Genomic DNA, 18211 nt, shown 5'->3' with positions numbered 1-18211 from the left:
TATTTTTTAGAATATCTTAGGCCCTCACAGACGGCCTAGAGGGCCCTGACGGTTCGCCACTGAGTTTGAGGCTGTCAGTCTGCTCCAATCTTTTCCACATCTCTTCTTCTTTCATAACTCCGACAGCAATATTCTCCACCTATAAGTCTCCCTCAGTTAATAAAAGGATATTGAAGGAGCTGTTCATAATACCACAGAAGTCTGTGTTGGAATTATTGGTGCCTAGAGTCAAGTTTTAATACAATTGAAGTAGAAAACACCTCTTGGGTTTAATGTAGCTGATCAAAATAATTAACTGCAGGACCTAGTGGATGGATATATTTGTTATTCTCAACTCTCCAATGCCCTGTGGATCATTATCCAATGACCTACCAAATGAACCTCCTCCACCCACCCAGCAACGGGATAAACAGGCTGGAGTCTGAGCCGTGCCGAGCATCTCACTGGAATATATAATTAGCCTCATGATCTTCAGTAGATGGGTCACATTGAGCTGAGTGACATTTTTCAAAAGCATTAATGTCAGGAAAGCTTTAACTGACTTTACAGAGATGTCCTATTATATATCATGGTTATATTTACATTAAAACACTAAACAGGGGTCAGTGCTAACTTTAAAGCATGGTCATCTTTGTGTTACCGAAATTAGAATTGAGAATATTATGCATTTATACATTAACCTAATGAGTGAACATTTGACATAACAGGATACTAAATCAGGCTGTCAACAGCAAACCATTAAAGCTTGCTATTAATGGGTTGTTGCCGGGATGTTTACCGTGAATTGCATGGCAGTGAAAAGCAAAGAAAGCTGGAGAACTGACACGAGCAGGCCCGGACTGGCCATCGGGAGGACTGGGAGGTTTCCCGATGGCCTGGCCTGCTAAGTGGCCTGCTGGCCTGAGGATTTTTTTTATGTATGTATTGTGAACGCAACGCTGCGCAAATGTGGGTCTGACTCTGCCTCACAGAGGGTGACTGGCTGTCTCCATGATGTGGCCTGCCTGCCACTTTCATACAGGTCATACTAATGCCCTCGATTGGTCTCTGTGTGTCATTCAAGCTCGGGAGGGTGTGTGTTAGTGTATGTGTGGCGCGAGCGAGCGAGTGAGATAAAGCGCGCGCACCAGTTACGTGTATGGTTGTTGTTAGCATCTGGTGCTAGCTAGCTGCGCAAACGGATATAAGGAGCTTTTTCAACAACAAGGTGGAGGAGAGTCCTCTGCTGTCAGACTGAGAGACTGATAACTACAGCTCAGATGAGGTAAAGGACTCTGAGTGTTTAGATAGTTAACTTAGTCCAAGTTATCTCAGTGGGTCTCAAACGGTTTGGTCACCATAAACACATATTTCCATTTGAGGGGGGAGTGATTAGTAAAATATGCATGAATAATATAAAAAACGTTAACTAGGTGAAAAAAGGTAAGATAAACTGTTGAGAGCTAAAACAAGTCTTTGCTGCTGCCTCAAAGAGGAGCAGGAGGGAGAGGGGGGAGACAGGTGAGGCTGGTTCAGGAGCACAGACACACTCACAACTATAAATGAACCAAAAACAAATAAATAAACAAGTTTCAATGTTTTTTCATATTGGATATGGTATGTAATTGGTTATGGTCATGTTTTTATGATTTTTTAAATGTATACAGTTATGTTTCATATGGGTGTAGTCTCTTTATTTTCCCCTCAAAATGCACCTGATTGATGCATTTAAGTCCAACATTTAAAAAAAAAATCTTACCGGGGGAGCATGCCCCCGGACACCCCTATAGGATTTGAGGTCCACCGCCACTTAAAATATGTTCACATAGGTTCCTAAATAGATTTGCACATTTTTTTAAATAGTAAGCCATGTCCATATGTTTATTTTTGGGTAGTAGATTTAGAGGGCTATCACTATGGGCAGCAACGCTGTAAAAGTTTACAAATAAATCCAGCAAAATGGCACAAAAAACTGGTAGTGGCCTGGCTGGGTGTATAATTCCCGGCCTGATTTATTGTCCCAGTCCGGCCCTGGACACGAGCTACATGTATTGCACTGACTGCAGACCACGATACATCAGTAAGAACCAACACTACCTCGCTGTAACGGGACACCTGATCCATGACTAATGTTCTGCACTGGTTCTTTAGCTGTGGTGAAAATGGAGGAAAGGCATTCTTCTGAACCATGCTCCAGTTTCTTGTGATGAACAGCAGTGTGAGACAGTGGACAGAATCCCCACTGTCTCACAGGTAGAGCTGCAGTATGAGAGCAGCAGAGATAATATTCACAGTGGCTCTGTGTGACAGCGGTTTGTCCATGCTTTAGCTAAGTGTTGGAATATTGTCAGACTTCATGCCAGAAACTAAGAAATCATATAAAAAGTAAAACCAGATTTCTGTTATCAGCTTGTTATGCATTTCTTTATTACAACACACGTCATTGTTTTATCGCCCCTTACAATACAAGAAAATAGTAATATTTTAAACTTATGATTAATCATGTTCATCATAGATTACTATTATGATAAAAGTAATTCACTTTTTTAATTAACACCTCTTATTATATATCAGGTTGTTTATACACCTGGACACTAATCAGGAGCCAACACTAACCTTAAAAAGTCTTTAGCCATGCTGGCAACCAGGCATCGCTTGCTGAAACTTAAAAGACGGTTGCCAATATGGGTCATTCTATTTTCGATAATTGGGATACAATGCATCAGCTTAATTAAGAAAATGTGAAATAAATAGATACAACTTAGATACAATAACTAAACTAAATTATTTGTAGTTTCTGTTTTATCTGAAAATATACATAGTTAGAATTTTGAGCATTAGGTTACATAGTACAATACAATATAGTAACCGGCACATAAAAGGGCACATTTTACTACTTTCTGTTTTTTTCATTTTATGAGTTACCACTGAAGCTAACCATTGTCCAAAACTGGTTGCCAATTACTTACTTCTGTGACCTGCTTATATAGCTTCTGTATGGCTCCTTCTTTATGTAACAATAATTGTATATGATTACTGCCATTTTGAATACTTTTAAACCTTTAGGTCTACAATCTACATGGATTACCCTTCAGTTTGTGTTGGTTTGATGAACATGAATTGGCGAATTTGAAAAACGTCCCCCTTTTTTTTTTTAAAAACAGATGACTGTTGTTTCCAGACCTAAGTCTACATTTAGCTGCTCTCGTCGAAAAACATGGAAGACCACTGTTACTCTGTAATTGCTGCTCGTATTGCATAGTTAAAGATCCTCAAACTGTGGTGTATGTTGTAATGTGCTATTCACTCACAGGAAGGTGTTCCTCTGCCTGCCAGGTGCCACGGCTGACCCTATGGAGAAACAGCTCCTTGTTATTATCAGTTCTCCTTTCTTAGCACTGATTAAATAATGATTGTGCTGCAGAAAAAAACCAGAGTTAGTTTAATGCTTCAGAGCTCAGGACTATTAAAAGTGAGCATCAGATGCAAAGGATATGAGACAAAGGAGGGTTTCTTTGAGGATATGACAGACAGGTGCTATCATCTGTAGCGTTTCTTCCCGTTCTTACCTTTGATTTCCCCCGCATCAAAAGACTCCACACATCTAACAGCGTCCACAGAGAGATCGATATGTCTCACCTTTACGTTAACTCTGTGTGTGGCTGTTTAAAAGCTCTTTAGCAGAGATACACAGGTGCTATGTGCAGCTGGTGGTCAGAGATTACAGCCAACGTTGTGACACATCTCCCCAGGGCTGTCGTCCCTCCCGCTGCTCGGATACGTGGAATCTGGAGCCAAGTATAAACTGGACACAGCTCATGTGACCGGCCGGATATTTTTCATTTCAATTGTATCGGCTCATTAACCGCGACACCATTCATGTTCCCTGATGCAGGGGACCGGGCATCCTGACAGCTGCCAGGCTGAGTTCATTGTCACATGGACCGTGACAGCACGATTAGTGTGTAAATACAGCAGCTCAAAAACACCGCTGTGCATTCAGTGTTCCTGCTCAGACAAGGCTCCATTAGATTGAATCTAAAAAATATATATATCATTTTTCACTTTCACATTTTAAGGGGCCCTATTATGCTCATTATAGGTTTCATATCAGTATGTAGTGTCTCTATTGTGACATGTCTCCATGCTTTAATGTTCAAAAAGCTCATACTGCCTGTGCTGCAGCACCTCTTTTCACCCTCTGTCTGAAACCAGACGTTAGCCTATCACGTTAAATGTGTTTGAGCGCGAGCCAATAGGAGCGCGAGTGTTACAGAGTGTCACTATGTTTCGGAAGTAAACAAAGGAGTCCAATAGAGGGGATTCAGGCAGGGGGAGCGGGGTCGAGAAAGTCCCTTACTGATAAAGTCCACGTGTTTGCATCAACATGATACTGGTCATATTCACAGTGCATCTCCTAGACAGTGCTTCTCGAACTTCTTTCAGTAATTTGAAACATGTTTTGAAACATGTTCTCAGCCAAGTACCCCCTGACCGACCCCGAACATTTTTGATAGAAAAAGCCTATATAAATAATTACAATATAGTGATGTTCCATCAGTGTGTGATTTATTAACTCCTTCACGCATGAATTACAACAAACTAAGGATATTGTAATTTGTATGCATTTTTTTAAAACAGATTTTTTAGTAATATATGTTTAACAAACCAATGAACAAAATGATATAGTATGCAAAAACTATAAAATACGAAACCCCATGCATATACAAGAAAACAGCATTTAATTAGCCGTCTCTAATGTAGTGACCACAATGCATGAAAGGGTAAAAAAACAACAACGTTGTAACTGAAATTTTTTTAAATTATAAACAAACTATGTAATAACACTGCAATGACACTATTGAGGAGTTGTAGGTCCTCAGCGACCGTGTACGGCTTTTTGGCTTTAGCGATGAGCAGTGACACCGCGATGCCTCCAGCGCTTTGGCTGATGTTTTGGAGGCTTTTCGCATCCTCTCTTGCGAGGATCTGTACTCAGCAAGTTTTCTCTTGAAAAACTCCGGTGGCTAACCAACATTACCCAGGTGTTTTGGTGCTGAGACATCTCTGGAGGTGCGCTGGTTTCGTTGGCTAGTTTCGTTGGCTAGTTTCTCCCCAGAGAAAAAACCCAATGCCTGGGGCGGGTTGCCGTTTGTTGACGTGAATCCCATCAAAGCATACGGAAAATACAAGTTGTAACGTGATTAGAAACGTGACCACACACTTGTAAAAACAGAGAAGAACCAGTTAAGCACCAGAAATGCACAATAACACACTGTAAGAAACGTACCGTGAAATTCACAGTATTTAACTGGCAGCAATTGACAAGTTACTTACTGTAATTCATTTTACAGTAAGTAACTTGTCAATTGCTGCCATTGCAAACCGAGTCAAGCCAACTCCGAGCTGTCCGACTTCAGGCAAGCTTTTTGAGACCTCCCCCGGCTGCAATCGGCTATTCTCGTCTACTTTCGAGCCGCCACAATAATAATAAAAATGATGGTTATTACCTTACTTTTGTCTATTGTTATTCCTCTGTGTTGCGTTTTTAAGGTGCAATGTCAAGACACATTCTTTGTATAAATCAGCACCACATTTGTAGTTCTTCCGGTTTGCAAAGACATAGGGTCTTACAAATATACAGGGGCGCCGCCAGGGATGTTGGGCCCCATGAAAAGATATCACATTGGTTACTTAAACATTTTTTTCTTAATGTTCTAAAATTGTTTGAGCCCCTGTCAGTCACGGGCCCTTAGAATCGTTCTAACTTTTCACCCCCTTACAGCGCCCCTGCAAATATATATCTACTAAGTATATAAAATATCTAGTATAGCCAAACTAGAAATTACACTGCATCAAGATTATATATATGAAGAAAAATATGTTGGTTTATTTAAGATATTTTAGCTATAAATGGGGTTTTTCGGTTGGTTCTTTCTTTTTTGGTTACTGTGATCTTCTACAGTACATTGATGGTTACTGTGAATATCTACAGTACATTGTAGGTTACTGTGAATATCTACAGTACATTGTTGGTTACTGTGATCTTCTACAGTACATTGTAGGTTACTGTGATCTTCTACAGTACATTGTAGGCAGTGTTGGGAAAGTTCACTTTCTACATGAACTAGTTCAGTTCACAGTTCACATATTTTAAAATGAACTAGTTCAGTTCATAGTTCATAATTCAAAATTTTGAACTAAAGTTCATGGTTTCAAAAATGAACTAATTTATAGTTCATAGTTCTTTTTTCAATACGTTGCTGCGAGCTATTATTTGTCTCCTGTACGATGTTAATGGGCCATTTCAATGTTTACAATATCCTCAGAGGGCCGTACAAGTTATTGACCTCTGCTTAAAAAAACTAAAATCACAGCTCATTCATTTCATTCTGTGCAAAGAAAAAGCAACCTCCTAATCCAGATATCTCACCATGACTCGCGTATGCATGCACGTGCAGGGTGTGGCGTGACCACCTAAACAGAAAGATAATTTATGGACACAAGATGTGTGCAAATGTATTTAGTTTCCTATCCATGTGAACATGGTTTAAGTGGGGGGGACCTAACCTCCTCTAGAGGGGTCCGGGGGGCATGCTCCCCTGGCAAGATGTGTTGCACTTTGAGAGCAACATTAGGAGATCTATGGACACATCTCTCAACACCCAAACACAACTGTAAGCAGATTTTCTTTTAATTTATGGATATTTGACAAATCACTACCCTTTCAAACTGTATTCTTCTTTATTAATAACTGTCTTATAGTATTTTATACCTGTTTACTTTATTCTCTTATTTTTTTTATAACTATAATGATCATATAAAGATGTGCCTTTACCTCACTGGTTGTAGACAAAGCTTCTTATATTCGTTAGCATAGCTAGCTAACCAGATGCTAATGACAACAACACAGTTATTATAGTATGACAGATGAGCAGATCGCCACTGGGCTTACAACTAAAGACACAGACACGCAGAAACTGTGGCATGTGTACGGACTTATCGGTACTGCAATTTCTGAAGTGCTGGAGTGGCGTTCTGGTGCTCTCCGTCAGAACTGCACCCCTGTCAGTCGAGACATATACCACGTGATGACACGTTAGGCTCGTGTTGTGTTCAAGGACCCTGACCTTGGCCAGGAAAAACAGGTACTCGCTTGTTTAATTTTTTTGCGGTCTAGATTTCTTTCATTTTTTTATTTTTTGCGTGTGTTTATAAATTACCTCGAGGGCCGTACCAAATTGTCTCGCTGGCCGTATACGGCCGGAGGCCGGAGGTTCCCCACCCCTGCCGTAGAGTCTCACTCTGAGCGAGTGCTGCTGCAGCTGCTCTCGGCTTCGTCCATACTAATTCATTCATTCATTCATTCATTCAATGCTCGCCGGTTCCGCGGTTCCACATTGTTTGTTGTGAGGAGTCTGATATATTTAGTATATTTATATTTTAGTGCGACAGCCAGGGGTGACAGGCGCGTACGCGTCACAGGCAGCTTGCTGTTGCCAGATTGGGTGGTTTTCCGCATTATTTTGAAGCCTGTTTACGGTGTGTTTTAACTGGGTTTTCGGCTGAAAGGCATATGAAATCTGGCACACTTTTGAACGCCGTTATAATACAGTGCTGAGAATGAACGCACGTTTGAACGCCGTTATACAGCGCTGAGAATGAACGCGTTCTCAATTACGTTCATCTAGCGGAAATACAGTACGTTCAGTTCATGTTCGCCCAAAATATGAACGCGTTCATGAACGATCGTTCATTGAACGCGTTCAGGTACATCACTGATTGTAGGTTACTGTGATCTTCTACAGTACATTGTTGGTTACTGTGATTGTATACAGTTGAGACGTTACTACTGCTATTTCTACAGTAACTCCAGAGTTGCTGTAATGTTTTGGTTGGAAACACGGTATTATACTCTAAAATGGTATACAGTAATTTGCTGTGCACAAACACTGTAAATAACTGTGGATTTCACAGCCATTTTTTACAGTGCAGATCTTGAACCCTTGGTGGTTCTATGAATATTTTATATAAAATTGTGTTTTCTATTCAACTAATTGTACCATGATTATTGTTGTAATCATGCATGGTATTTTTTTTAATTAACCTTTTTTTTATCTCACGTACCCCCTGCAGTACCCCAACGTACCCCCAGGGGTCTGCTGAGAATCACTGTCCTAGAAGCTAAATAAATGAAGTCAGGGCCGGCCCGTAGCACTGGCGTTATAGATGTTCGCCTAGGGCACCAGATCTGGGGGGCGCTGCGCTGGCAGTTCTGGGAGGGAAAAAAACATGTTTGACCGTTGGTGCTCATCCTAATTTTCGGCCTTGTTGTAACAATATTCATAATTAAGTAAATGTAACACCCTTTTCACCGCGGTTACACGTTTCATTTGCCCTGTACGATGGGCGCTGTAAGTGATGAAAATGGGGAATGTTGGCTTATCTGGCGCCCGCAGCTCACAGCCAAAGTGCGAGTGAGCGAGGGAGGGTGCACCGGTACCGACTCTGTTGTTATTAGCATCTGGTGCTAGCTGCTCTAACGGATATAAGAAGAAGATGTTTACAATGATGTGGAGGAGAGTCCTCTCCAGTCTGACTGAGAGGCTGATAACTTCAGCTCAGTGAGGTAAAGGACTCAGAGTGTTTAGATAGTTCACTTTAGTCTAAGTTCAAACGGTTTGGTCACAATTTATGTAAACACATATTTCCAAGGCTCTCCTTTATAATTATTGGGATAAACAGGTTTGAAATCATTCCAATACTATAGGACAGTAAACCAAAAACATCCTTTAAAACTGGAGATACAAAAAAATGCATAAATAAAGATTAAGGTAAAATAAGATATGAATGAACAACAAAAATAAAATAAGTTACATTTATTTGTTATTGGCTATGGTAGGTTATTGGTTATGTTCACATACTTATTTGAAGTATAAGTAAGCTAAAATCTCGCCTAGGGCTGCAAATTGTCTAGAGCCGGCCCTGAATGAAGTTGTACCTAAAAGTTGACCAAAAATGTATTTAGCAGAGCATTGCTTTTATGTTGTGCTACATTCCTGACAAATCCATGCATCAAAATTATACCAATATATACGTTTCTTCTCCACCTGAAGTCGGTGCAATTTTGTTTAGCCTGTTAGCTCTCTGCTGTTTTGACTCTTCTATTCCTCAGCTGCAACAAAGTGTGTGTGTGTGTGTGTGTGTGTGTGTGTGTGTGTGTGTGTGTGTGTGTGTGTGTGTGTGTGTGTGTGTGTGTGTGTGTGTGTGTGTGTGTGTGTGTGTGTGTGTGTGTGTGTGTGTGTGTGTGTGTGTGTGTGTGTGTGTGTGTGTGTGTGTGTGTGTGTGTGTGTGTGTGTGTGTGTGTGTGTGTGTGTGTGTGTGTGTGTGTGTGTGTGTGTGTGTGTAATTTTCCGTTGTGTGTTCACTAGTGAATGTGAAAGTATTTCAGTAGTGTATGTGCAAGGCCAGATGTTTTCAGTTGCGTGTGTGTGAGGTACATTTTTAGTAGTATGTGTGTGAGGTTTACTTTTCAGTTGTGTGTGTGTGAGGTGTTCACTAGTGAATTTGAGAGTATTTCAGTAGTGTGTGTGCAAGGCCAGATGTTTTCCGTAGTGTGTGCGCGAGGTTAGTTTGAATGTTGGCCTACACGGCCCCTCATAAAAAACACATCGGTGAGCCGCACACACCGTGGCACCTGCTGACATGTTGCATCATTACCACGAACACCGGCAGTCTGTGTTCTGAGTAACATTCACTGCACTTCAAACTTACGGCTGAAATAGTCTTCATCAAAAACATAAATTAGTCAGGTTAGGACGACACAAATTAAATGGGAGTTTAAAACTCTACATTGATAATTGACAGTGATACATGTATACTTTTAGAAATCAAGTTGAGTACGTTTTGAAGCCAAATGATGGAGTAAACAGCACCATGAGTTATTTGTGTTGCATGATTCTTGCTGCCTGCAGGTTATAAAACCCAGAGTGGTGTTCCGTGGATGTGCCAGTGCTTTAGCCACCTCTCCTCCCCCAGATGCACAGTGAGCCAGCCAACGGAGACTTTTGGCACCGTCCTCAGATTCAACCTTGGCTTCCACCCTGCCTGTTGGAAAACAAAACAACCTTTATCGGTGACAAATATTCAAAGGCAATCGAAATAGCAGGTGTTCCCAAATTAGAATGTAACAATGAAACCCTCGCCTGCAGTGCAGCAGTAGGTTGGCTCAAACTGACCCTTAGCATTTTTACAGATAATGTTTCAGGATGAATTAGGATCACTTTAGTGTCCATTACCGCTTTTGAGAGAATTGTTCTGTGTACCTCATTCCTAAACCGGAACATCACTGCCGGGATCTTCCATCTCGGCAGATTTCAATCTAGGTGGAAATGTCTCTATTCATATGCAAATAGCTAGAAAAACATTCTGCCTCACACCTCTCGCCTCAAAATGGTTACTTTCTTCTGCTCCATACTAAACTGGGCTAATGAATTGAATTGCTAATATGCCCAATGAATATATGAATAAATCCTTTATAAAAGTCATCATTTCAGTCGGCTGTCCGGCTCCTGAGCATTCCAGATAAGATGGGGCTGCTGGGAGATGACTGACAGTGTGATATCTGATTGGTTGTGAAACTCTGGGGCTTACATTCTACACAGCTGCCACAAGCATTGGCCTTTTGAACAAAGAGTACTTCAAATAGCTCACTATAATGCACTCCTCCGTACAAAGAATACAGTCAGCAGAGACAACACTTGATCAGGAACACTCACATGATTGCTTTCCAAAGTCCAACCATGTTAACTAACTTTCAGAAGTGAACTTAAAGTGAGGGATATGAAGAGTTTGGAGGGCTTTGGGCAGTATTTCAGAAACGCAATGAATTATTTGAGTTGCTTACATTAACTTGTTGTCGGGCTGCTGCATTGAATTACTCCTCACTCCGTCTCTGTCAGCTCTCAACGGAGTTCCTGCAACAATGTGCAACACCAGTTCATGTGTAAAGGAATATTCACCGTGGGTACACACAGCCAACAAGGATCCTTCACAGTGCTCAGCATCAAGCTTAACACTCTGACATGTTCTCACCCCAAGTGGTCAGGCACCTTGTAATCATTCTGTAACACTCTCGGTATGCCTTCAACGTACGGGGTTTATTCTCATCACCTCAACTTGTGAATTGAAACAAAACAACTAAGCTAGGTTTTGGCAAAACATATCTTGCTTGGGTTTAGAAAAATATCATGGTTAAGGATATGAGTTGACTCAACCTCAGTTACAAAAGTACATTTAAGTACTTTCCGTACATTACCTGATCTAAGTGCGTTGTAAACTTGTATACGTACATCAAGATAACGTTTTTTGGTTTCACAGTGGGAACAAAAGTGGTCTCCTGGATGAAAGAAAAAAAACGTCTTCCCACTTCCTTCTTTTTGCCATCAAAGTGAATGTTTCCGCTCCAGCAGCCCTGAACATGCAACATTGACTCGTCGTGAGGCGTATCGTGCATCATGTTTAAAGCTTAGATTCAAGCTGCCATATGTGATGAGCTGGTGGTGAGAACACGCTGCCAAGATATATATAATGCTACACAATCAAGTAATTAACGTCCCCTAAGCGCGGCTAATGACCAATCAGATACCATATTCAGAAAGTCTTAGTTTCAGACAACCATAATAACGGCTGAGCAAATCAGCTCCCACCGATCAAGATCAGGAACCTGAACCTTATTTACGTTCACAAAGAAAAGTGTAGATGTCCTCCTCTATAAACGATGACTTGTTGAATGGGACCTCTGCAGGCTTTTCCACCACAGTGACTAAAAGAACAGCCGCAGCAGTGAGAGCTGTAATAATCCGTTTTGATTTGGTCCAGAGGGGCGCAGCAGCTTGAGCCTCAAGAGCCACCATACTTGGCATATCTTGAATTTGAATGAGGTCACATGAAAGAATCATGATGCAGGATGGTGCTTAATGAATATAGCTACTAATGAGACCATGCATGTGCTTTACATGATCATTAACATGTTCTCAATGAGACTGTACGATTTGAGATGAAGTTCCTACCATTCGTCTGAGGACGCTATATGCTTGCTTTACATAGATTATCCATCACAGTGAACATGTCACGTCCCATACTGCATTGCTCACAAAGTAGTGGACTGCAAGCAGGGACCATTTAAAAAAGGTCTGCTCAGTACTCTCAACTTAACAGATCATATCTGGAGAAATGAATGTAACCACGAGTTCAGCATTTTGATCACAGCCTCATATAGAACCTTCCTTTCATGTTCGTTCCCACACAGCATGGCTGATGTCACATGCTCAGGCACTCTGATGGTGGTGAACACGGTGGAGGTCACTGGTTATTTTCAAGAGACTAATGACAAATCGAGTAATGTGCGTTTTTTTTAGTTTTTCCATTTCAAGGATCATAAAGCTACTTAATGTGATCCTTTCTTTGAATAAAGTTTCTTTAGTTTTGAAATGAAGCAGCAGTTGGTAGTTCATGTGTAATAATGTAATGTAGCTCCTGTATATATTATGTACATTCCACTACAGTAGAGAGTTCCTGCAACACATCTGTGCATCTATATTGGTATTGGCAATTGGCCTTTAAAAAAGGCATATTGAATATATATAAAAGATCTGATATTGTGCATCTTTATTAGAGGATGTTACTGCTCCCAACACTGCCATAAATAACATTTCAAAAATAGGTCCTGAGCCAGAGAGTCTATAAACCTCAACTTTGTTTTTCAGGGTGACATGGAAAACAGCATGAATTCAAATGTAACAAGGTGCATATTGGAAATAACTTACCTAACCCTAACCCTAACCCTTAACAGTAGACAATTCTAAGTGTAGAGATAACTTTCTGTGTGTGTTGTAGTTGAGTGTATCTGCTCCACCGCCTGCACAGTGCAGATGGTAGACTGGCCTGGTTGCTTCGCAGAGAGAAACTGGGTCTGAGCTCATCGAGGGAGAACAGGAAGGGCCTGAAGCCGCGTGTTATCATGCTGAGGGAGAGGACATAATGTCTAAGAAGGAGGTATGAGGTATGGTCGAGTTGATAGTGAGACTTGAAATCCTATAGCAGGATTATAACATGTTGACCTGGCAATAAGCAACACTTTCTGCTGATGTTCCACATTTTTAAAATGCAACATGCTGTGGTTTACCTCGGAAAGAGAAACCACCAGGATCATCTTTTTGTAATATGGGACATCACAATAACATTAATGACAATACCGACCTTCCTATACAGATGTATCCAAATGTATTATTCTAAGAGAAAACGTTTCAGGAAGGGATGAAATAGTGTATCTACTCTAATGTACGCAGCCATCAATAGCATGTCAGCTAACTAGCTTTCTATTTAGCACAACATTAGATTAGATGACTTTATTGTCATTACAAAATGCAAGCACAGTGTAACGAAATGAAGGAGGGTCTAACCAGAGTGCAAAACAGTCAGTTATATACACAATTATCAGTAGTATGTACAAAATAAATGATACGAAAATAAAGGTAAATAGTATAAATAAGAATAAATACACAGATAATAATAAATACAGTGAATACAGTACTATATAACTGCGCTTCAGCACAGCACACGACAACAGTAGGCAGTGTGGGACAGCGTGGGGTTCATTGTCAGCAGTCTGACTGCTGAAGGGAAGAAGCTGTACGTAGTCCTCTTTGTTCTACCCGGGAGGCTGCGGTACAAGAGGCATTAACTGACCGCGGTGGCTTCACAGCATACTCAGAAAGGCCCTGTTTTAAGGCTGTTTTAGTGACTTCGTTAGGGAGCATACTTGCTGAGCCTTGCTGAGGGTAGTTCCTTGCTTTGTGTGACGTCCAGCTTCAGCTTCTTAGTCTTGCTGACATTTGGGCGTAGGTTGTTGTCTTTACATAGTGGCTCAGGTCCTCGACTTCACCACAGCTGTGTCGTCTGCTAACTACCTTATTGTGTTATTTACAAGTCAAGGTAGGTTGCTTTAAGACTTAAAAGATTCTCCTTTTGAAGCAGGTCAGCTGGACACTTCAAATCAGCAGATTGTTGTGTGTTCAACCGACTCATACAGCTAATGTTAACATAATTAGCTATAACTAAAGCTGATGACATCCAGCAAATATTTGGCTGAGGAAATAGACAATCACTGAGAACTTAAATGAGAAGCTGATAAGGGCTTGTAGAAAAGGAATACTAATTATTACTTATAATACTAATTTGGTGAATCTGTAGTTATTATAGTAAACTACACAGCTAAGAGATTCTCTTCTTCAGTATAATCTGACACTTAACGGTCTGATGACTTTCAGATGTGATGAGCTAATGAAAGTGAAGGGGAATTGGAGGAGATCCAGACGGAGGAAACAGGAGAGAGTTGAGTCAGACCTGGCACTCGTTTCAAGTCGTGTGCTTGTGCTTTTTTACATCGTCATAGATTGTCTCTGTCACTACATGGAAAATGTTCATTTTAACACCTCATTTATTTGGTGTCCAGTCTTAAAATCGTCTTATTCACTATTCAATCAAGTGAATAAAACCCGCCAGCTTAAAGGGAAATCTGTGTTAACAAAGTGTTTTTAGAATTCATTCATCTTTATTATATTATATATATTCCTAATGCAGACGTAATTTAAAGATAGGCAGATTATTTTTCCCAGTCGGGAATTCATTTTCTTAAAGGTCTCCTATTATGCAAAATGCACTTTTCGATGTTTTTTATACATAACTATGTGTCCCCGGTGTGTAAAGAGACTCACAAAGTGTCAGACAATACAACCCTCTCTCTTTTCCTCCGTACCCAAATCTCTAAAAACGGGGCTACAACGGAGCTGATCCAGATTTGTGTCCGATATGACGTAATATCGGAAATGTGGGCTGGCTTTATACCCACGGCCCTATCAGAAACGTCGCTATCAGAAACAATGCGCAACGTGTTTTGGATGTAATATGGTCTTTGTTTACATTAGCAAGCATCGCTAACACTCAGAGCTAACCTGTACATACATACTCTATGTGTAAACAAGCGGAATATAAAAGGTACTCACTGACCTTGTGGTAAACCCGCAAGGGAAAAAGCATTTGAGCTCCATACTGTTTCAGAAATATTCCTTAATGTGGTTTTTAACATGACATGGTGTTTAATCATTTAGCTGTATCTGGGTATCATTTTTTTTTTTTTTTTAAAGCTAAGGACCCAGAATCAGCACTTCTCTAACAGGGCTGAAATAGAGGGGTATCTAAAATCTAAAATGCATGATCTGTTTGGTATTTTGAGCAAAACACGTCATAGACATGTTTTTTATGTATTTGTATACATCTGAGACCCATAATATATGCCTAAAGATAGCATGATAGGAGACCTTTATATACCACACACATGAGAGAACGAGGAGCTGAGGTGGTGTTTCTGCAGTGCATCGGGCCAGAGTGTTAAACAGCCATCTGTCTGACGCACACTGTAATGACCAGACCTGGGCTTTGACAACTCCACCCTGCCTTCTGTCTATACAAATAATATCAGGGGGCTGTTTAGCTTTTATCTTCAGAGAATGGTCAAGTGCTAAACACAGGACACAGGGGGAAACCTGTTAGGGCCAAAACAGCTGCTGACTGTTTCCTGAAGGGCTTTGATAGTCAATATTGATTTGAACTTCCTGTCTTCAGCGAGGGTTTCACTATGGCTTTGTTCACACTTCAGAGACAAGTGGCCCTAATCTGGCCATTTAAAAAATAATGCAACAGCCCCACTGATCAATCCATCTGAGGAGAATACAAATGGCACACTGAGGCTTGCAGTGCGAACCTAGCCTTTGTTTACTCGCACATAAGAAGCCGGTTAGTGGGAGAAATCAAATCAGAGTGCTTTTACATGCAGGTGCTGGGTATCAGATTCAACCCCGACCCCCTCCCGGAGCGTTTAACCAAGGCTTGCATATTTAAACTGTGTGTACAAGTAAGTAATGATGTTTGCTGCTGCACTCTGCCACGGGCATGCTTTCATAGTCAGATCTTTGTCATGCACACTCACTGTTGTCAAATCTGCATGAATGTAGACAAGAGTGTTTCTCTTAATCCCTTTCCCCAGCTTTGGAAACAAGGGTTCTTTATGACATGTTATCAACAGCAATGTTTCTTTCCAGACATAATGAGCCATTTACTAATGACAATCCATACAACTTGTTGTGAGCAGTTTGATATTAGAACTATTTTCTTTCTACGCTATCACCGCAGAAAATACCGCGCATGTACTCATAGACTAGCATCCATTTTATTGGAGGCAGACATCTTTATATTCAACACTGTGCAACTCACAGTAATACAAACGACATTTTGTATTGTCATTTTTATTTGAAGCTACTCTGGCCCACTCTGCTACTCTGCTACTCTGCTACTCTGGCCCACTTAGGCATTGTGCTGACAGTGTGGAGCGTTGGTGGTTTCCCTGCTCAACAGTCATGCAAATGAGATCTTACTTCTCTTTGGAGACTGCTGTAAAGATACATTAAAGCAGGGGTGGGTCACCTTTTTCCTCTCAAGGGCCATTTCAATTGTTTCAACATCCTCTGAGGGCCGTACAAATGATTGAACTCTGCTTAAGAATACTAAAATCACAGCCCATTCTTTTGGCCTTTCTTTCATGCTGTGCAAAGAAAAAGCAACCTCTTAGTCCAGATATCTCACCATGACTCGTGCACGCATGCACGTGCACGGTTGTGGCATGACCACCAACACAGAAAGATATGGACACAAGATGTGTGCCAATGTGTTTAGTATCCTATCCATGTGGACATGATTTAAGTGGGGGGGGACCTCTAGGGGGGTCCGGGGGCATGCTCCCCCGGAAGTTCTTTTTTTTTTTTTTTTTTTAAATATTGAAGTTAAAAGCATAAATCTGGTGCACTTTGAGAGCAACATGAGGAGATCTATGGATACATCTCTCAACACCCAGATGAAACAGAACTGTAAACAGATTTTCTTTTTCTTTATGGATATTTTACAAATCACTCCCCTTTTAAACTGTATTCTTGTTTATTAATAACAACTTTTACTGTCATATAGTATGTTATACCTGTTTACTTTATTCTCTTATTTTTCTCTAATTCTTTTTGCGGTCTAGATAATTTTTTTTATTTTTTGCGTGTGTTTAGAAATTACCTCGAGGGCCGTACCAAATGGTCTCGGCCCGGAGGCCGGAGGTTCCCCACCCCTGCATTAAAGCATAGATTCAGATGTATCCAAGTCCATTTAAGTACAATGCACACTTGCAATAAGATATGACAGTTGCTGAATTCATTCCTACTTTCCATACTGACCATAGAACAATCCTGGCTGGTGCATCAATATTTGTGTCTATGTACATTTGGCATAAGAGTTCTCTAGGAATGCAAACCAGTTCTTTTCCATTTCATCCTGATGCATTGATTCATTATCTTGTCTTAAGGTATTAAGAGAACAGGCTGGACCTTCTTTGTCCATAAGTCAGGATCTGCGGCAGACAGATGATCCACTTAATGACTTTGGTTGCCACAGTAATGTTACTGTCATGACTCTGACCTCTCTGGAGTCCCGTCCTGCTCCTGACCTCAAGCGGTAACTAATGAGGTTTTGTTTGGAAGTGGTGTGTGCCACAAAGTTCTGTGATTGAGAAGTGAGTGAGAGGTGCGCAGAGTGTCGTGTCAGCATTTCATTCACAGGTATAGCATCTATCAACACTGGCTTTAATCAACAGCTAGAAGATGCTGTGTTCTTTTTAAATACTTTTCATTCTCATGGCAGTGTGGTCTCATTTGTGGCGCTGAAACTTGTTTTCGACACATTACCAGTTATTCACGTTCCATGCCAATATAATTCTGCAATACACAAGTAATCATACATAATACAGACACTTTTTTTTGCAATTGTAATGTGCAATAATTACTTGCTATATGAAAAAAACTAAAATGTTTATAATGTCCAAACAGTTTTATAAATTGTTCTAATGCCTCAACACCTTAATATGTTACTTATGTCACTCTTTAAATAGCTGCTACTTATTTTTTATCCATTGACCTTTATTTTTATTCTACTATAATGTGTGCTTTTCTTCTCTATATTTAATAAGTTAGCTTGGTCATTATTATTGCATGCCTTTTCTCTACCTGCTATGCCACCTTTTCTGCCACACTGTACATTTCCCCGCTGCTGGACAAATAAAGGATTTCTGATTCAGTCT

The 18211-nt window shown here is 40.6% G+C and overlaps 1 protein-coding gene across 1 annotated transcript in view; it reads left to right on the top strand.

The window, feature by feature from the left end:
- LOC117459366 (serine/threonine-protein kinase 32C) overlaps window positions 1-18211 on the top strand; it is a 148662-nt gene that overhangs the window by 74712 nt on the left and 55739 nt on the right. The window lies entirely within an intron of this gene.

The sequence above is a fragment of the Pseudochaenichthys georgianus genome, chromosome 15 (genome assembly GCF_902827115.2).
Source record: "Pseudochaenichthys georgianus chromosome 15, fPseGeo1.2, whole genome shotgun sequence".
Taxonomy (NCBI): domain Eukaryota; kingdom Metazoa; phylum Chordata; class Actinopteri; order Perciformes; family Channichthyidae; genus Pseudochaenichthys; species Pseudochaenichthys georgianus.
This window is presented reverse-complemented; position numbering and strand designations above follow the sequence as displayed.